At 43.5% G+C, this 21,113-nt stretch overlaps 1 protein-coding gene across 3 annotated transcripts in view; it reads left to right on the top strand.

The window, feature by feature from the left end:
* The first annotated feature begins 1,970 nt into the window (after positions 1–1,970).
* Positions 1,971–21,113, top strand: part of LCP1 (lymphocyte cytosolic protein 1) — a 47,152-nt gene continuing 28,009 nt past the window's right edge. The window contains exons 1-2 of one of the 3 annotated variants that reach the window (XM_079308171.1): positions 1,994–2,075; positions 2,986–3,123. The gene's annotated coding sequence lies outside the window, so the exon portion shown is untranslated. Of the gene's footprint in view, positions 2,076–2,985; positions 3,124–19,285; positions 19,490–21,113 lie in introns of those variants that run through there. The other 2 variants (XM_079308170.1, XM_079308169.1) reach the window with 2 other exon arrangements.

Here is a 21,113-nt window from a genome sequence, read left to right as displayed (position 1 = left end):
GCATGTGGACAAGATAAATTTAAATCAAGTGCAGCATTATATAAAACTTTGGTGGAAAGAAAAACAAATATTGTGATGAAAAGAAAAAAGCCCCAAAGCAAACAATGAGCTCAGACTTGACACTCAGCTATTGGGCTTGAATGGCACTTAAAGAAGGAGCTGGAGAAAGGAAGAAATGAGGAAAATTTAAGAAGGAAGCCTGGAGTTTAATTATATCCCTGCTGAGTTTGAATAAATGGACAAACATTTCAACAAGATGAGGTACAAAACGGCAAAAAATGGTTCCTGATGTTAACCAGGGGCCGAGGATGGTACCCTTGCAATAGACTGGAGGGACAGGAGGAAGAATATATAATATTTAAAAATAAAACAATAAAACAACAAACACCAAACAAATCAATAACAACAATAACTCTCCTCCCTCTCCCAATGCAAAACCTCTTAAAGAGCCAAAGAAGTTGAATTTGAGGAATAGGAACAAAACACTAAAGTCATGTTTGTACTTGATACACTCCAGCTTAGCATTCCAGTCTTTTCCTCTTCAGGATAACATTTCTGGCACCTGCCACATGGATATTGCACAGGGAGTAATTCAGCTTGGAAGATATCTCAGGTCTCTACTCCAAGCTCCTGCTCACAGCAGGGTTGAGCTATAAGCTCTGAGCAGATTACTCAGATCTATACTCAAGGGTGGAGATCCCACAGCCTTCTGGGCAACCTGTGGGTCTCCTTCCAACACTGATAAAAACCAAGACACAGAGTGCACACCCAGCTAGGGCACACATCTAAAGATAAGTGTGCTTGTTTTCTCTCATGGATAGGTAACCTCTGTTGAAACTGGCTGACAGATCAAAGATAATGAGAAATGGTTGCAGATTTGGTTATCAATGCCCTGAGGAGCACTGTCTGCAAAATAACAGGAGGAAGAACAGACTGGAAAGAAATGAGGGTCTAGGATGGAACTGGGGTGGAAGAATTGCAGAAGTGAGTATCATTCTATAGTTCTATGAATCTCTGTCACAAAAGGTGAGACAATTAGAGTTTTTAATCTCTGAGTCAAAGGGGGAAGAGTAAAATAGAGAAATGCTAATTTCTCAGCACAGCACAGCTCAGAGACAGGGAAGGATGTAAAAACACAACAGGAAACTTGAAATTACAGAGGCTGATGAGAAGAAAGCAGGAGACATAGTGGGAGGTGTGGGGGAAATGCAACGTCAACAAGAAACCTCAGTGCTTCTGCTTCTGGCAGAGAAGAAAAGTAGAGGTGTTCAAGATGCTAGAGACAGAAAGGATAAAAGCATGTCAGAGGGAGAGGGAATATGATTTTCTCATGAGATAAAGCTGACCATTATATTTGGTGAGCTTTTAGGTAAAAATCAAAATGAAATCAGAAGAGAGTCATAGAATAATCTGAGTTGAAAGGGGCCCATACAGGGATTGCACCCATGACCTTGGTGCCACAAAAACATGTCTGCAGTAACTGCTGTAGGTGCAATCTAGTCCAGAGCACCAGGCAGCTGAGCCACCAAGACTCATCAGTGCTGCAGAAGGGTAAAAAAAAAATGTAGTGAGGGAATTGAGTGTGGTGAAGGATGCAGGAGCAAAGGAGATGAACCCTTACTATGGGAGAAGAGCAAAGTCTGGGTCTGGAGAAGGGGGAAAAACAATGCCCAACAAACATATGTGGATCAGGAGAAACCTGGATACAGCTGTATTCTGCTCTAAGCACGCACAAGCGCCAGGAAGTTTCTGCTGCAGAGTATCAGAACTGGGGCAGAAAGCACCTGTGCTGTGCATCAGTTTGGAGCAGAACTCCTTACAGAGGCATTCTTTACAACGCAGTGACCGCCCAGGCTCGCACCCCGGCTGGCTCTGGGGACGGTCCCCGCTGAAGGGGCGTGTCCGGGGCGTGTCCGCAGGGGCTGGGCGGGGCTGGGCGGGGCTGGGCGGGGCACGGGCGGGGCACGGGCGGGGCACGGGCGGCGGCGCCGGCGGGAGCGCGCGGAGGGGCTGCGGCTGCGGGAGCGCGCCCGCCCCCCGGCCCGGCATCGCCTGTTGCTGCGCCGCTCTGGCTGGTAACTATCCTCTGTAATGTGCTTCTGGATGGACGAGGTGCTGATGGATGGTGGTCCTTATTATTATTATTATTATTATTATTATTATTATTATTATTATTATTATTATTATTATTACTATTATTTCCCCCTCGGTGCTTACGAAAAAAAAAATTGAAATTAAAGTAACTATGAAGCGGACTCCTCCGGGAGCAGTTACCGCTCTGTCGGGGGGAGCGGCGGCGGTGCGGGAGCCGTGGGGACCGGGAGAGCGGTGCGGATATCCCGGGATGATGCTGCGAGGAGCGGTGCGGGGGTACCGGGATGATGCTGCGGGGAGCGGTGCGGGGGTACCGGGATGATGCTGCCGGCTGCGGGGAGCGGTGCGGGGGTACCGAGGAGTGAAGGAAGCGGGGGAAGAGGGGGAAGCGGGGCTCTGCTGTCGGTGTCACACTGTGCCCTAGCGCAGCAGTGCCGCTGACTGTGCTGGATGGGGTAGCAGGTGCCAAGCTGGTGCTTCTTCGTGCAAACCAGGTCGAGCTGAGCCAAACCTTTTCAAATTAACCCCGGCTATATAATTATTTTGAGAAATAGTCCCGGCACCGCAGTCCTGATACAAGCGAGTCCCATTTGATACAGTGTGATAGAAATTTTAGCTGGGTACAAAGTCTTTTGAGAGTGACTTACAAATGCGGGATAGGGCAGAGAAAGAGGCAGGACGAGCAAAGGTGAGGGTGGGACACTGAGGTGGAGGCAGTTTTAGGATCTCTGATAACAGAAAAGCCTCTTGAGTTTCATTTAGGGACTGATGAGTAGTCTGCATCTGTGTTCTGTGAACACTGACCACCCACCACAGTTTTCTCTGTCAAAAAATGCCTCACTCATAGATTTAATCTTAGTATTTATTTTTTAAATTTGCTTTTGTCCACAGGGTCTACTAAGGACAACTTCTTTATAGCTGTAATAGTTTTTAAAATTTCTGAAGGGCACTTCCTGTGCCTCACTATGGAAATGAAGAAGCTGGTTTGCATGTTGCAGATGACTCTGCTGTTTGTCTCCTGCCTGCAAGGTTAGCGTTTCCCTACCATGCTGGCAGCAATCAATTTTTCTCTCTCTTGTGCTTCTCTCCTTCCTTTGCATGTATTCCACTGAGTAAAATGAGTGGAATAGGCTGAGGGGAAAATTTGGATGTCTTTCCAAAAGAAGCTGCATAAATGAAATTAAGGGCATGGCTGCAACATGCATAATAGGTGCTAGAGAGGGATTATTTAATGCACCAAAGCATTTACATTTATCTTTATGTAATCGTCATTCAAGGATCAATACAGTGCCCTAGTGATTTATTTCATCATTGGCTTTTGTGCTTAGCAGTGCAAAGTTGAAAGGAAACATCACCACAAACAAACACAACACATTATCTGTGTGCCATGTGGAGGGCTCTCCCCTGCTGGGCTGTGAACTCTTTTGGGCAGGAGTAGCAATGGCTGTGCCTGGATTATGGAGCTGCACTCCCATGAGTGGTGCTTGGGGCTGGTGGGACACCTCACTGTCCACCCTGACACCCTTGTCTCTGGGAGGTGGAACAGGGGCATGCTGTTTGCCTTTGGGTTTGGACTTAGGGTGCAGCTAGGGGGAGCATCCAAACCTGGGAGCCTGGGCACACTGCTGGTCAGATGTAGGTGTGTGCCTCGGGAAAACTCAGGAGGATACCCAAAGGATACCAGAATCCTCCTGCTGAAACATATTGCATTTGTTCCTGCCATTGACAGTGAAATACTGGATTGCAGGCTTCCCTTGGAGGTAAATGTAGAACTGAATACAGGAGTGTGACTTACACTTCCTTTCCAGAGGAACTTTTGCGCCCTGTATTTTACAAGGAGGATGAAATTTTGCTCTTTTAGGGATTTCTGGCCAAACATCTCCAGGCTGCTATGGAATTGGGTTTTTTTTCCTTTCGAATGAAAGGAATAAGGTGGCCTTTGTGTTTGCAAGATCAAAGCCCATCTCTTTTTGTTTCAGCATAAAAGATTATTACAAGGGCTGCGCTTAAACTACCATCTCACTCAAAGGCTTGTGTGTTTTCCCTGGTGGGAAAGGAGCCCTTTTCCACTTTCTCTTCCAGAACCTTCCCACAGTGATGGCAGGGGCCATGAGAGCAGCTGGATGATGGCACTGCCAGAGCAGGAGTCTGGTGTGACAAGACACGTGGGAGGGTCTGTGGCCTGGTCCCCAGCAGTCTCTGTCATTGGTCTCCACTGGAGATCTGTCTTGGGTGACTGGTGGGATGAAAGTGACTCCCTGTGTTCCTCTAACAATCGTGAAGATGTGCAACCTGTACTACTGCTAAATAATCAGATTTATTTATTAATTTATTTTATTAATCAGTGGGTTTTTCTCAGGAAAATACAATAATTAATCCAAAACTGTGGTCTCTTTCTTGTTATTAGAAAATCCACATTTTGGTTTTGAGGGGTGGATGAAATAAGTACCAGTTGTAATGCTGTGCCTTACCAAAATGGAATTAATTTCACCCAGAAGCTAGGACCATGCTGCTAGTCTTCCTGCTGACCTTTAGCATTGACAACATAGGGAGCACACAACTGGAAGACTGACAAACAGGTAACAGCATTACAATTTGGACTAAAGAGTTGGATTTCTAAATTAATTGTGGACTCTGCAAAGAAAGTATACTTCTTTTCTCTCAGTATTTTGCTTTTTTTCAGGCTCTCCTTGTGCTGCCTGTAGGCAGAGCCCCGACCCAGCCAAGAGCCCTGATGTTGGTTCCACTGCATGCAGGCTTTAAAGTCTGAGTGAAATGGGGAATAGTCCTCATGTACACATCTGCAGCCTGTAGACTTCCTCTTTTGCTTTCTCTCTTACCTTGTAACCTGGTGACTCTCAGTACTTGCAGTGCATTCACTTCCTTTTCACTTTCAAGGAGACCTCTAATTCATTTATTTCTTATGGGAAGAAAGCAAGCTACTTAATCGGTGTTTTAAATAAACCCTAATTTGTATTTTAGTCTGCTTTACTCGTATTTAATATGTTTCTATTGTGAACATCATTATACATTTTTCCCCCAGGGTTTTGCCCTGAATCAATATTTAACATATTTCCCTAGTTTAAAACTAATGTGTCTTTGTTGGTTTTCATTATTGAACCTTCAATATTTACTCTTCCTTTCCTGTTGTGACATTTTAGCACTAATAGTCCTTTATTAGATTGTGACTGTATGCCCTTGACTGTTTCAGGAAGCCACTGAAGTTGTTTGCAGGGCTTTTTCTTTAAAGAAAGTCCCAAAAGAAGGTCAACGCGTCTCATTTTGCTCTTGCAAACACTTTCCTGCAGAAAGTGGACCACTTTAGCTGGGAACACTCGTAGGAATGAGCCAAGTAAGCATGCATTTACATCAGAAAAGTTTCCTTCCTCTTTGCATTGAATTTTAATGTGACTCACTGCATATGAGGTTTGGGTAGATGAACTCCAAAGTTTCCATCCCACCTACATGTACACAGTCTTTTCTTCTCAGCATATTTAAACTCTGTACCACAGGATGGAAATATACATGGTTAGAACTCTAGTGTCAAAATATTTGGGGAGAATTGTGTGGCAGCACATTGAACATCTACGTCACATTTTAATTGGCAACTCCAAATGCTTTTGGAAAAGGAGGTCAGCATCATTCTGGAATTGATTTTCCCAAAGATAAAGCACTGTAAATGCAGTGGTAAAAATATTTGTTTCCGAGACCTGAGTACTTTACAAAATGTGTTTGTTCCTCCAGACAGAAATAGCCATTTTCTTATAATAGTGGAATTTCTTTCCTCATTATAGTTCCTGTCACCGTGCAGTTATGCTGCCTAACCTTGAAATGAAAGCAGTTTTGTTAACTTTTTACAAATGCTCATTGCCTTGTTGGGATTGAATTGCCTATCCCTCTCAGGGCAGATGAAAAAAACCAAGAAGTTTCATGTTTTTGTATGTACTGGTAAAAGGGAGCCCAATGTGCTGGGTTAAAGAGGAACTGAATGGGAAAAAAATCTGAAAAAGAAGCCAGTTACTGCCTTTTTTTGTTTGTTTTAATAGTTTTATATGGTAATCGTTTTAGGTAACAAGGAAATAAAACCCAATGTCTGCTCTTAAGCAGAAGTTTCAAGTTGAATCACTAAAAAATATCTTAAAATAATATCTTTAGAGCAACTTCTTTATTTTATGATTATGTGAAGAAATTTGAGAATATTCTCTGATTTTTATATAGAAAGGGTCCTGAGTGACTGACTTTAGGAAGTTGTCAATGTAATTTTTCTTTTGCTTATGGGAAGAACTTCAAAGATGAGATTTCAGTGTATATTACAGACAAATTCTTTCTTCTCTGCATTTACAAAAAAAAAAAAAAAAGTGACAAGTCAAAACATAATAGACTAAACATTTTTTACTCAATTTTTAAATTCAGAAGCATCTCTACTGAGCATCAGCAAACTGTTCTAGCATTTTTGCCATATTGTTTTCTATACAGTCCTTGTTTGCATGACATTCTGTAAAGGGAGGTTTTTTTCTCTTCTTCCCCTCCCCACAGGTGTGCTGTCTTTTTGTATAGGCCAGTGCCAAAAATTCACTCTTCCATTTCTTCACCTGTGTATCCAGGTCAGAGCTTTCAAAGTAAAACTTGGATTTCAGATTACCCAGTTTAAGGCATCCAGGCATTCTAGAATCTCAGTTCAACCAGGGTTAGAGAAAGCAGCAAAGAAACACAGCATGAGTGGAAATAGCTTGGATTGCATTTTGCAGACACAGTGAGGCCATTTGCATGTTAGTGACCTGATCTGCTTGGCTCTAATGAGCTAAGTTAGTCAGAACTGTGATTAACACAGGAAGTGTGAGCTGGGACAGCAGTGAGCAGCAGCATCAGTTTGGGGGATTTTTTAGTTTTTGTTTTTTTGTTTTGTTTTTTTTTTTTTGCCTATGAATTAAAATGAAGTAGTCTATGTGTTCTTAAAGAAAACCCCCTAGTTTTCCTTAACAGCTCTTATCTTGGACCAGCTCATCAGGAGGAGTCCTCACTGACTGCTCTATTGTAAGGCTAGGCAGAATAACTCCTGGCTGCTCTTGCCAAAAAGAACAAGAATCAGAGGAAAGTATCCCCCTCACCAGGTACCCAAAGCCAAATGCCTTTTCCAGGTGTCTGGTGGGGCTGTCCCTCCAAAGAAGCCACCTCTGACTGGGAACAGTCAGATACCTGAGGAGCCATCAATTGATAATCCTGGGGGCATCTGCTGCCTAGGAGGTTTTGCAGTAATAACATGGAATCACATGGACAGATGATGCCAGGGGGAAATGGGGCAAAAAAAGAACCACCATGCTGTTCCCCTCCTGCTGGGGAAAAGGTGATGGCCACTGAAGGTCTCCCATGCTTGTGCAAGAGTGTGTCTCAGACCATCATCTACCTTCAAAAAGCTTTTCTTTAAAAATAAACTGTCTTTGAATGTGTTGTCAGTAGGAAGCCTGGGGTTTGGGTAGTATTGGAGGTGTCAGTATGCACAGGCCATTTGGGACAAATAATTTTAAAGTTCCTGCCAGAGAAAAATACTATTTTGCACAGTTTGCTTCTTGATAATGGTAAGTGTTTTATGATGAGGCAGTTATCAGTTTCTTTATTCTTATATTTATATTTGAATATATAAATATATTGCAAATTATAATTATATTGCAAATTCAGTTCTTATATTGTCTGTTTGCCTCAGAGAGATTGCTACGTCAGAAAAGAGATACCAAAGGAGAGGTACTTCCCAGGAAATGAGGAAAAAATTTATAGTCTATTAGAGAGAGAGAGAATGTCCTTACCAGAGATCCCTTAGACCTACCTTCAGTCTCCTCTAAGTAACAGGATAAATGAAACTTTTTACTTCTGGTTTCTACTATCAGAAGGAATAAAAATATTTGTTAATATTAATCACATTTTTTTTCTTTTTTTTTTTTTTTTTAATAAGTAACATCCTACTCCTTCCTTTTTTTCATTTTGGGCATTCATTCCATTGAAAAGGTAGAGTAGTATTAACACTATGATATACTAATGAGCCCCAGTAATTTTGTGTGAATGCTACACACTTAAATGAGAGATCAATTTTTCAAGCAAATTCAAAAGCAGCCATTAGATGAAAGCCGTCATTTTACACTGGTTTTCATTTTTCTCTTGTGTTGGCTCAGGTGCACAGAATCTGTGCAGTGGCATTGTCCCAGAAATTTTGGACAGAATCATGGATTAGTCTGGGTTGGAAGGGACATTTAAATATAATCTCATTCCAGCTCCCTCTGCCATGGGCAGGGACACCTTCCACTAGACCAGGTTGCTCAAAGCCTTATCCAGTCTGGCCCTGAAAACTTCCAGGGGCGAGGCATCCACAGCTTCTCTGGGCACCTTGTGCCAGGGCCACACCACCCTCACTAATGTCTACTCTAAACCCATCCTCTTTAATCTTAAAGCATGCCCTTGTGAAAATTCCTTCTCCAGCTGTCTTGTATGCCCTTGTAAGTGCTGGGAGGCTGCTAGAAAGTCTCCTTGGAGCCTTCTCCAGGCTGAACAGCCTCAGTTCTTTCAGCCTGTCTTCATAAGAGAGGTGCTGCAGCCCTCTGATTTTCCATGTGACTGTCCTCTGGATTTGTTCCTGCAGGTTCATGCCCTAGTGTAGGGGTCCTGGCTCCCGAAGCAGCACAGTTAGGGGTCTCATAACAGTGGAGCAGAGGGAGAGTATCATCTCCCCTGATGTTTCTTTTGGTGCAAGCCACAAGCACACAGCCTTTGCTTAAATGCCAATTCTTTTGCAAGGGCAGGTAGGAAGACCTGGTGAAAATATGTCCTTTGGTAAAAGCTGGGGTTTGAGAATGCAGATACCTCTGTGCTGGGAAGGGAGGCCATGAAGTTTTGATGTAAGGCTGCAGAGCAGCTAGTGCATGGGATCTTAGTAAATGCACAATAATTTCTTTCTGATTCATGAGTCTACATCTCTTGCACTCACTGGAGGAATGTACCCTTGGGCATAGAGTAGCTGTAGCTGACTGCTGTCCTCATATTTCTGTGTCCAGAAATTAACTTGGCAAAGGTGTCCCTGAGCTTTAAGCAGAGAAAGCCCACAGTGCTGGAATCCCACTGGGATATGGAAGTACACTTACTTTTAGGATTAAAGGCAACAGCTCTTCAGCAATGGAGGAAACAGAGCTTGCAACATACAGCTGAGACGAGTGTGGAAATGTGAACAAAAACTAAATCTAGTCTTTTCAAAGGCACCTGCAAACCCTCTTGTTTAAGTGTGGTTTACAAGCCAGAGTGTGCCCTGTGCCCCATTACAGCGTCACTGTGCTGCTCAGGAGCGTGGTGGGTCATACTGCTCTGAGCAGGAGTCAGGAAGAGATGGGGGTGTGTGGGATTGTTGCAAGCCATCAGAGCCAGACCCCAGTTTTTCTTCCTCTTCCTGTTGCAGTTGCAGGAACAGCTCACGTGCACAGAAGAGAGAGGAACAAGGCAAATTTGTGGGATTTTCTTCATTATGAGATCTTTGCCTGACTCTGCTATAGTTTCTGTCCAGTGTTTCTGACAGCTAAATAGATATTTCATGACACAACTACTCAGTCATGTAATATGTTATGCTGGGAAGAGCTGAAGAACACACCTAGTCAAACCTAAACCTTAGACACTTTACAGAGTAATGCTTAGAAAAGGACTTACAGTTCCTGTCCTGTCAGAAACTCACTGCTGCTCATGTGAAGCTCATAACTCACCAGGGGGCCAAAGACACAGAAATGCCTGAAGGAGCATTAAACGAGAAAAAACAAGTTTAACCAGCAGGCAGACTGTTCATGACACTGAGCCCTCTTTGCCTTGAGCTATCTCATGATTTGTGCTAATCTTTCAGTTCACCTCTCCTGTGTGCCTGACCTTTAGCCCTGGCTAGCAAAGTAGCTTGAAATAAAAATTAAAGATCTCCTTCCTTTTCCCTCATGCTTTGCAACTCTCTGAATGATGGTGGCAGAGCAAACCATTCTTCTCTCTGTCTATTCTCTTACCTCGTCTCTCTGTCATCTATCAGAGTGCAAGACCTTTGGGAGCTCTATCTTTCTTCTCCTCTTTCTTCAGTTCCTGCAACCACAGTGCTTGGAGTCTCCAGGATCTTTTGTAGAAATCAGCTGTAGGAAAACAGAAGACAAAAAGATATTGCTCACTCACTCAGCTGTACAATGAGGAATGGAAACTGGGGCTAGTGACATTGTCCCTTTTGGGGTTTTGGTTTAGGGGATGGGTTGTGTGCGCCTGTTCCCTTCTGGTCAGTGAGTGCCTGGGGAAATGGAACTCACTGATGGCTTGGAGGTGACCTGCAGAGATGTCATAGTCTGTACATTTATTTAGTGGGATGCAGATGTGAATAAGGCCAAACTCTTTTTCCTTTTGCTATTTAGACAGGGGACTTTTGGGCAGCTCTTGGGAACAGCTTGGGTTTTTTTTCCATGCTTTGTGACAGCAAAGAGGGCAAAGTGACTACTGTGTATGTCACTTGGGTAGTACAGGGCTTTTCTACTGGGGGGTCTTGGTTTCTAAATTTCTGACACCACCCACCCACCCAGACAGACAGACAGACAAAATCAATACAGTTGTGGAGTTTTTGTTTGCTATGAATTGTTTAACATTTCAGTTTCCCCTGTGCCTCTTGATTGCTTTGTCAAAAGAACACTTAATGTTTGTTTCAAGTTTGTCTTTTATATAATACTCCAGATAAAATTTCATTCTCTTTTTCAAGAACAGTGCTTTAGGGGCTCCTTTGAGTGCTCTGGCATTTGAAAACACACCTGATGTCTTTGCCTCATTAGCTTTCAATAGGCATTGGCCACAGCAGCACAGAAAATGGAGCAGTGAGGGTGCAGAAAGGAAGAACTCCTCTGCTTGTCTGTGGATGTGCTCTGCCTGTTCCTCACAGTGCAGGCAGCTCCTGGATAATATCCATAGGGAGCAACACAGGCAGCACCTCTGGGATCAGACTCATGCACCTGACACACGTCTGACACTTCACTGTGGTATTTGCTTTAAAGTGGTGGATCTTCCATCTCTCTGTGCTCCCTCAAAAATATTTCACTGCTAGCAGTGAGCAAAATTAAAGTCTGCTCTTCTCTTTTATAACATGTGACTTCTGTAGGATTTCTAACTTAACAACTATCCCAATATCAAGGGTCTTCCTGTCTATATTCTTAGTCAGGTGATAAAAATGTTGTTTGCTAAAACTTGTTCAGGCTGCCTCAAATTTTTGTTCAGGTGTGTCTTGGCCACTGTTACTGCCAAAGCCTGGCTACTGCTCTAGAGAGAGAGGCTTTGAGAATAGGAGCATGCCTTTGGGTGGAAACCCTTCAGTTGCCTTGCAGGGATTTTGTATTCACATCTCTTCTACCCTTATCTCAGTGGATCTTCCAAGAAATATCAACACTGACCACTAGGAGAGGAAGATATTTTACCAGGAAGACGAATTTTAAAAAAATAAACCAAAAAAATCAAGGAAAAGCTTCTTTTTGCTTACTTGAGATAAACTATGCTGATATTGAAAATATGGAGGAATCATAACTGGCTTTTCATGGTGCCAGCTGTAACCAGTGTTTCTCATTGCTAGAGGGGCAATGTTTCCCCCTTCCAAAGCTTTTTCCTCTTGTATTTTTAATTTATATGTGTCATGGAAGAGATTAATCCTCAATACAAGCTCTGACTCAGAAGTCTCGTTAATCACTGTGTAAAAACATTACAAAGACTAGATTAATTCACATTCCTTTACAAAAATAGAGATGTAACAGGTGAGAGTTTGTTGGATTCAGGACCTTTGTGAAAAGCCTAACTCAGATCACAGAACAGTAGAATAGTAGAGTCACAGATTGGAAAAGACCCTTAAGATAAAATTAAGTTCAATGGTAAACAAAGCACTGTCAAGTCCACCACTAAACCATGTGCCTGAGTGCCACATCTACACATCTTTTAAACACCTCCAGGGATGGAGACTCAACCACTTCCCTAGGCAGCCTGTTCCTGCCTAGGCAAGAAATTTTTCCTAATAACCAGTATTAACCTCCCCTGGTACAATCTGGGGCCACTTACTCCTTCCTGTCACTTGTTACTTGGGAGAAGAGATTGACCCCAGCCTCACTACAGCCTCTACAGCTGTAGAGAGGTCCCTCCTGTGTTTGATTCCCATATGATGCCTCCGCAGTGAAACCCCTCTTTTTTGAAAAAAATGCAAATTTTTTAAATCTTCCTGCAGCTGCAGTAGCTGGAGGATGTGTTCCTTCTGAGCAACAGGCTGACACCCAGCACAGGGCATGAACAGCCTAGTGCTGGCTTCCACCCTCACCTGCAGGAGGATGGCAGGTCCCCTGATGCAGCTCCAGAAGCAGAACTGGCTCTGCAAACACAACCATGGCAAGGCTGGAAACAAAACACCTTCAGTTTGGAGATGCAGGGGAAATTTTTTTTTTTTTCAGATGTGCTGTAGAAACCCAGCAAGTTCCTTCTGTGTTGTGCAAAATTTCCCATCCTGACAGGGAACTAATAACTGCTTGTGTTTCTGAGCAGCAATTTCAGTGCAAAGCTTGGGCCCCAGGCTTGCGTGTGAGAGGCTGCAAACAAGTAGTGGAGATTCTGATCTGAAAACCCTTACAAATTTTTTGAGGAATGCTGGCTTCAAAGCTTGAGAGCAAGCAAGCAGAAACTGCCATGGTAGGAGTGAGGAAATGACAAGAGGTAGATGGAAAAGCAGGGAAAAAGAATATGTGCAAAGGAAAAATGAAATAATAAAGGGAAACATGCCAAAGAAAGAGGAAGATACAAAAGAATATAGCATTTTAAAAAGCTGAGAAGGAAAAGAAGAAATCTAAGCTAAACACAGAGCAGACAGTCTAGGATGTAAAATTTCTAATGTTTAAAAATCTATGAAGTCCAACCCTATAAAGTCAGAGTGTTCAAGAAGATGCATGTGCAAGTGAACTCATGTGGACATGACATTTTGTTCAGTCCTACAGGTATTTGTGTGCAAATTTTCATCTGGATCCAAAGGAAATTGAATTGTTCTTTTCTTGGCAAAAAGCTGCCTACTGTTGAGGAGAGCAGTGTAATTTATAATCCTGGTTTTTTTTCCTCCTGCCATGGTTTGCAGCAGAAGACAGGTGTTTGAAATTCTGGCAGTGCCTGAGTTTGCAGCAGAGCAGCTTTATCTTGACTGTGGCAGCCACCCTGTGCAGGGCAGGGGCCCTGGGAAAGCCCATTCTGCTACTGTGTCAAAGCTGACTGGTTCACTCACCAAAAACTGAGTGAGATTGAGGCTGAAAGTACGAGAAGAACCGTGAGTCAGCTTCTGCCAGATCAGATTCTCAAAAATCATTACTTTGTTTCCTCACAGTTTTGTAAAAATGACTGGCATAACAGGTGTAATTAAAAATAAAATATTTTTTCCCCCATCTGTTTCTCATGCTTTTTACTCTTTTAAGCCTCTGGCCAGCTGACCCACCAAAGTCATATTTTCATGTATTTCCTCCCATCACAAAGTTGAATTATTTCCTGAAAGAAACCCAGGAACTTTGAACTTGGTTAGGGTCTAACCAAGACCCTGGCTTTGTTTTGAAGGACTACCACAAGAGGATAGACAGCGTGGTCACAACAGCCTCCATGAATGACACTTCCAGACCCATATCCATCTGGGAATGGGTTTATCAGCTGGAAGAGTCACTGCCAGTCGCTGGGAGGAAGCTGCATTTCCAGTTTCTCTGCTGGAAATGTGGGACTTGCACACTTTCCTGGGAGAGCCCTGGAGTGTGCCCTGCTCCCAGTGCAGCCAGACCTGGGAGCTGACAGTGGCCAGGCTTCTCCAACCTCTTCTTGTCACTCTGTCACCAAGTAAAACCTAAGATTAGCTCATGCACTGTTATTAATATTTCACTAGTACTCCCCTTTGCAGCAAATGGATGGTTTTGATCAATTATTCATGCTTGGGCGTAGCCTATTAAATTTGAAGTGAGGTGTACACTTTCCTGTTATTTATTTATCATTGCTTTTATTTGACAGGGTGTTTTTTTCTCTTGCTATTTCATTTTTCACTTGCTTAAATGCCTCTCCTTCAAAGTTCAGCCTGCTTGCAGGAAATTAATCTTGTGCCTTATGACTTTTAAGTAAGACTGAGCTCTCTGCGAGAGTCTGAGACTGAGCCACAAAGAAAACTTTCAGACCCACTCAGTCACTTCAGTGCAGAAAATCTCTTTGGAACAAATGACTCGGGGAATTTGTCAACAAATCTAACCACTCATCCATGGCCTCAGAGCTCTCTGCTTTTTGTTTCACAGGGATATTGGGCTACTTCTGCTCCAAGACAAGACATCTGTTGTTGCCCTATCCTCTCCTTTGCCAGGGAGGCTGTTCTATTGGAAACCTCCTGCACACAGGTTTTGGGGAGTGTAAATCTTTCTGGGCTGACTGCAGGTTGTATCCCCTAGTTAGAAGTGGCCTTTTGCTTTCCTGTGTGAAAACAGTCTACTCATAGCTTATTTGATTTCTGTGGCTCATCTTGATTCACAAATAAGACAGATTGTAGTGAAATTGAATTAAAGATTTCCTCAGAAGACTCTAAGACAGATTTCAGAGTTTAGGGCTTGAAAACTGAAAGCTGCATGAGCATGTGAAATCATAAACCAGTCTCCCAGGTTATCTTTAATAGGTCATTATCCTCCTGGTCATTTCTGTGCCCAGATCCAGGGGAAAGGCTGAGGTTTGGAGAGCTGCTGATCTAAAAATTAGCATACCAAAGTAATGCTTTTCAGTATGACAGAACCTCTTTCTACATTCCTCTTTCTCCATCCATGCTTGCCTCTCTGACCAAGCATAAATGTCTTGTTGCTGCTGGGCACTGGAGGCTGCCAGATTTGCTGTGTGGCACAGGCTTCCCTTCATTCACACCTGTGTGCATGGCATGAGCCATCACCCTGCACCCTACCTGTCCCTCCTCTCCACACAGCAGCCATGCAAGATGTCCCTGGGAATGCCCACACAAGAGGCCACGGGGTTTGGTGAGTCCTGCCATGGAGTGTGGTGGCAGAATGGGGTTGGAGACCAGGTTTCTCAGGAGGCAGACTCTAGCTGGAGGCAAAGCTCTGGCAGGGGAAACCTGCCCCACTCCTTCCTGCATGAACAGATTTAGACAAAGAATGAGATGCTCTTGTTGCACCAAGAGATATTTTATGGTATCATGATTCCATCCCTAACAGACCCCAGTATCCATGTGGGACAGGTTCAGTGGGATCACCCAGCATTGCTTTGCATTCTCAAGGCTGTGTCTGGCATGTATAATGCAGGAAGAACACAGTGTAGAAGGTCTGAGTTCCACATGCACTCTGCAATGCCCCAGTCTGTAGTATTGTCTCTCTTGCAGAGATGACAGGTGGCATTTCAGGGTACATGGCAAACACAGACCCAGCAGTGGGTCAAATTACCAGCTTGCACCTGAGCACATGCCATCAGAGTAATGACTCCTGCTTCACAAAGACTCATTTACCTGTCAACAGCATTGAAGTTCTCAGGTCTCTATTCAGAGGCAGTTCAGTGCCTAAATCACCAGTGGTTACAGGAAGTGTAACTGACTTTCATAGGAACAGAGACAGTCACACAAAACAAAGGTGCAATTCAGATAGCACTTATATATGAACAAGATATTATTTGTTAAAAGGAGATAATTTAAAAATAATTTCCATTATTTTGATTTTCCCAAGTTTTTCATGGAGCAGGATGTTTCCCTCAAAGGGTTCATTTAAAATTTATCTGTCATTAACTCAAAGACACTTTGCAAGGTCCACAGGAAGTTTTCATTCAGCTTGGAAGATCTGTGCTGCAGTCCCCATTCTGTTCCCTACCATGCTTTTCCCATCCCAGAGCGTGGTCTACAACCTGAGACCACATCAGCTGTGGCAAGGAACATGTTGCATTATATGAGTGTGATTTTGCAAAGCAATGGCTCTTGGGGGAAGTAATTTTCTGAAGCAGAAGCAGCCTGCAGGAAGGTAAAGTTTTTGGGAGATTGCAGTGGGCAGTTAAAAATGTAAGAGCCAAGAGGTGGGTGTGTGTCAGGAAAAGCCCCCCCCGGAATACAGGAATACATTTCCCTGATGTCCATAAGGAAATGACTGATCTACAGCAGACCCCAGCTCCCTCCTCAGCTGGGGATCCCTGCAAACCCCTCCTGGCTGCCTGAACACAGCTCTGCCAAGGCAGATGAAGCTGCTGGACCTCTTCTCAGGCAGATGCCACAGATCCTTCAAAGGCAACTCCTATTCATTGGTGGAAGTGGGATTGCTGGTTCCTGCATGTTTTCTGGGTTGTTACTCACCTTGCTAACAAACATCCATGCCTCGTGGCAGGAGTTTCTGCCCTTGGCAAGGCTCCCCAAGGCACTTGAGGTGAAGGGGAGGAAGGTGAGAAGCTGTAGGTGGTGAGGCTGAAGTGAAAGTGCTCTGTCACTCAGAGCTGTGGGGTGACTCAGGGGTGGAGGTGAGGAGGAGGAGGAGAGCCCTGGAAGGGTTTGAAGCCTGTGGTGCCACAGTCTGGCTGATCTGAAGTGAGCTGTGACTGCATTACACAGGCAGCAGGACGGGAGTGTCAGCACTGCGAAAATACTTGGAAAGAAAGGTCCTTTGGGCACAGGGACAATGAGGGGCAAGGCTTTTGAAGTGTTGTAGTGGTGACAACAGGGGGGAAAAGATTGTTTTTGACCTTTTCAGCTGTGTCTCAAGGGCATGGTCTGTTAACATTTATAGTCCTCCCTCTGCAAGTTGAATACACTGCATGCTAATTTATGGTACTTAATTTATAGACAAGTATCTTTAATATTTCCTAATGTTTTTTCCTGTAATTGGAGGACCACCTCTCCTTTAACTTTTTTACCTTTCATGCACATATATCTCAAAGCAGCTGCATTGATATTTTGGCCCTGAGATTGAAGCTGCAGGTCAAGTGTATTGTTTTTCTGAGGTGGGACAGTAATGGGCATTTAACTCAGTCCCACAGTACAGCCTGTCCTAACACCAGCTGGCCTGTTCCTAGCCATAGGGATATTTGTGGCAAAATTCAAGCTATTTATATGGTAGAGTTACAATTCAATACCCTTCCAGGAAACCAGTGCTATAGTAATAGCCTGCAGTATCCTGTCCTCTTTAAGAAATTCCTATAAAGACATCATTCTCATGGAATTCTACATTGTCAGCAATAACACAAATGTCCACCCCACAGGTACCAGTTTACCAGGTACAGGTAGGAGATGACTATCACACTGTCCCACTTAAATGTGTTTCAGTGCTACCCAGTAAACTTGTTTTTTGTGTGGTGCTTCAAGGATGTGCAGTGCAGGGTTTAAATAGTGTTTAAACAGGACTTCAGCTGGGGTTGTGTGTGAAGACTACCTAAGTTGAATAATATTTGGTGAGGCAGCATTATTAGCTATGCAGTGACAATCCAGCAGGTCTTGAAATGAGGCAGAAATAGGGATTCATGATGCACATGGCAAATATATTTTTGTTTATATCTGCCTCATAAATCCATCACACTTCAAATCTCATCCTTTCTGTCCTTGTATTTCCAAGCTTGTTTGAACACTGCTTTAACACAGCTGGTGCCTATGGGATGTGCTGGTATTGAGTCACTGTTGAGGACACAGTGTTGAGCTCAGCCTAAGTCACATGAATATAAAATACCATACAGCATGGTGGAAAGTCTGAGGTGCTCCCCTACCTTCTGCCTAAGCTGTAACAGCTCAAGAGAGGGTACTAAGAGTGTTAAGCAAACTTATCTGGTAAGGAAACACACACCCCAGTTTTCCTGTGCAAGTAAGATGTTAGATTTAGAGCACACATCCCTTTGGTGCCCTCTTCCTTATCTCAGAAAAGACATTGAAGCATTTAATGGGATGTCATGGAGACCAACAAAAGTAATTAATGATTTGGAAAAGGTCTGTAAGGAAAAAGCTGGGACAAATCATCAGGCTGGTGCAAAATATCCTAGAAAACAAAGATGAGGAGCTGTGGCACAGCCTATCAAATAATCAAATACCACAGAGGAAGTATTTTTTAAATAGAAGTGAGTAATCAAAAATGCCTGGAACTTGTTTCAATATACTTTTGAATAGAGCAAATGTATGTTGGATGAATTTTAATTATGGAGATTTGTTCATAAGAGGGCTCCCTTGAATACAACATACAACAACATACATAGAACAGGATGTAGTTCATGGTCCAGCTGGTCTGGTGTATGACAGCTTTTTCATTAAAGACATACAGTTTGGTAATTTCTTTTCACCTTCCTGTTTTCAGAGGTAAGCTGAAGGATGATTCTTCAGCCTGCAGAAAGTGGCAAGAATCTTGTCAAGGCAGGACATTTCTTAAAATTCCTGTGGGGTTGATTAATAACTTTTCTCTCTTGATGTTGTGTTTTCAGATCTAAGGCTTTGCAATGCTGCATCATCAGGGCTTGAGCGATGGTTTATATTTGCATCCATCAAGTAGTTTTACATGTGACCCTCAGTGCATTGGGAAATGTGTCTTTGAAATCTGTCACTTGTGGGGTGATGTGAGGAGTGCTGTGTCTTTCTCAGGCTTTCCTGTTCAATGAAGGCTTGGACAAGCTGTAGGGAGACACCAGGATGGTGCTGGGATGGAGCACAACAGATCAGAGAACAGGGAGAGGGGGCTCAGCATGTTTAGCCTGGAGAGGGATCTTGGCATCTACATCAACCCAATCAGAGCTTATAGAGAAGATGGAGCCAGCCTCTTGTCAGTGATAAGGAAAAGGTCACAAGTTGCATCAGAGGAAATTCCAACCACTTGCATGGAAGAAGTTTTCACAGGGAGGACAGTCAAACGTTGGCCATGCTGAGGAGTTTCCATGCCTGGTGACTGCCCCAGCCTGGCTTGGCAGCTAGCCCTGCCTTGTGGATGAGGTGTCACTGCAGACCTTGCTGTGCCTCACATGTGGCTTCACCCTCAGCAGTGAGGAGAGGAAATATGTTGATCGTGTGGCACTCGGTGAGCAAGGGCGGTGGGGAGACGGGGTGGCACAAATGGCCCCTATTGGAGGAGAAGTGAGGTGAAGAGTTAGAGACCAGAGACTGCTGCGTTTCCTTATAAAGACAAAACATGTAGTGCACCATGTGGTTTTGTCACCGCTCACTTCCCTCTCTGGGCTGAGTCGTGGGCTTGCACTCTTGGGCTCGCCTAGCTGAGCGGCAGGAAAGGAAGAGTTCCCTTCTGCAGTGACAACTGCTTTGCAGCTCCTCCACCCCACAGGCGTTGGGTTTAGTTAAGAAGTTCTGCCCTTTCCATTGGATTTGCAGCTTTTGAGCTGTTCATTGCTCTGACAGTTTGGACCCACTGCTTGAACCCAGGAGGTAAGATCAAAGCGTCTGGTGGTTTTTTGGCAAGCTGTTCTTGCTGAGGACCCCAGCAGTTTAACTGCACAGGAAACTGACAAAACAGCAGTTTCTGTATTAGTATGAAGCATTTTCCAGTAGTCTTGTGCACAGCATTTCCACTGACCTTCGGGAAAGTCTTTGACAGATTTAATTTGGCAGAGTGGTTTTTGGCTGAGTAGAATAGTAGTCTTGGAGTTGGCATTGGGTTGGAAGGGCATGATAAAGTAAGAAGCCATTATTTAGATTGCAGGCTGGTTCCATGTAAAAAGGTAATTTTAATTCTAGTGATGAGAAACACTGATTCATAAGTATAATGTATTTTGGCTTGTAGTGCTTGCAGTGTAATCTGCTGGGTGTTAGGACATTTATATCAGGCTTTTAGAAATGTAATTTTACTTTCCAGTGGATAAATAAAACTGATTCATGATAGAGCCTGATCGCAGTAGGGACTTCTGCTTTAAAAATAGTGATATGGAGTGGTCCTAATATTATAATTGTCTTATGATATCTTGACTGATGAATCTGGTAAGTCTTGTCACTTTGGGAATTCAGCTCATGCTCTACATGAATTTTGAGTTGCAAATATCTACAGGTATTTTAGGTGGTAGTATTGTGAACAGAATCCTCCAGTGTCTTCTCTGCTGTTTTTGTCATATAGTGATTTCCTTGGCACATGGATTTGGTTTGAACATTGACCAAATGAAACTTCAGGTCCTTGTTATCACAACCAAAATCACAGACCAGGCTGGCTGACTGATCTCATGCTGCTACAGGTGAAGATGATCTCTAGCAAATGCAGCTGGCTGTTCAGCACAGGGGTTTAATCATCTTGTTAAAAGTAGACCACACCCTGAAACCCATCCTGTAGAGAAACGCCAGCATGTTTTACCTTCCTCCCCTTTTGCCTGCCCACAGGAGGAGTTTGGCCTGATGAGATGAGATGAGATGAGATGAGAAAGAAGATCTCATGAATAGACAGACAGATGTGGAAACCCCCTCTGTGGTGGGAAACTCCACTGAGAAGTGATGTTAGATCCAGGAGGGACTGGGAAGTACCTGCCTGCTTGCTGGTAACGTGAGCAGGAGTTTCTGGTTCCATCCTGGCCATAAGGGCCAGATTTAACTAGCTCAGAAGACAGTGTTCACTCTATAGGTCAAAAAAAAGGGAAGTATTATATTACTGGGTTTGAATCTGCTTCCTCAACTGAACTGGAGTGACTCCACACACTCCAATGTCTTGTATTTTAATATCAATTTTTTTGACCCTGTTTCTTTCTGATTTCAGTCATGAGCAGCTTAAAACACAGCTGTGTAGCTTGGAGCAGAGTTATCTTGATAGAAAACCTACTGTAAAAGTCATTACTGTATGGTTTTTATAAAGCTTGAAAGGACTAGGAAGAGATTGAGTAAAGAGGAAGGAAGGAGATGGGGGAGATCAGGGGAGTATAGTGCATTCAGAAATGTAGCTCATTTTCATACCCAGCCCCTTCATGCAAAAAAGCAAACTCCAATGAAATGCTGATACAAAATGTGAAATATTTATCAAAATGAAAGATATTTAAGAAGAACTTTGGAACAGTATTCAGGTACTGCAGGATGG

The sequence above is a fragment of the Erithacus rubecula genome (genome assembly GCF_903797595.1).
Source record: "Erithacus rubecula genome assembly, chromosome: 1".
NCBI classification, from domain to species: domain Eukaryota; kingdom Metazoa; phylum Chordata; class Aves; order Passeriformes; family Muscicapidae; genus Erithacus; species Erithacus rubecula.
The sequence above is the reverse complement of the archived record's forward strand: the minus strand, read 5'-3'. Positions and strand labels throughout refer to the sequence as shown.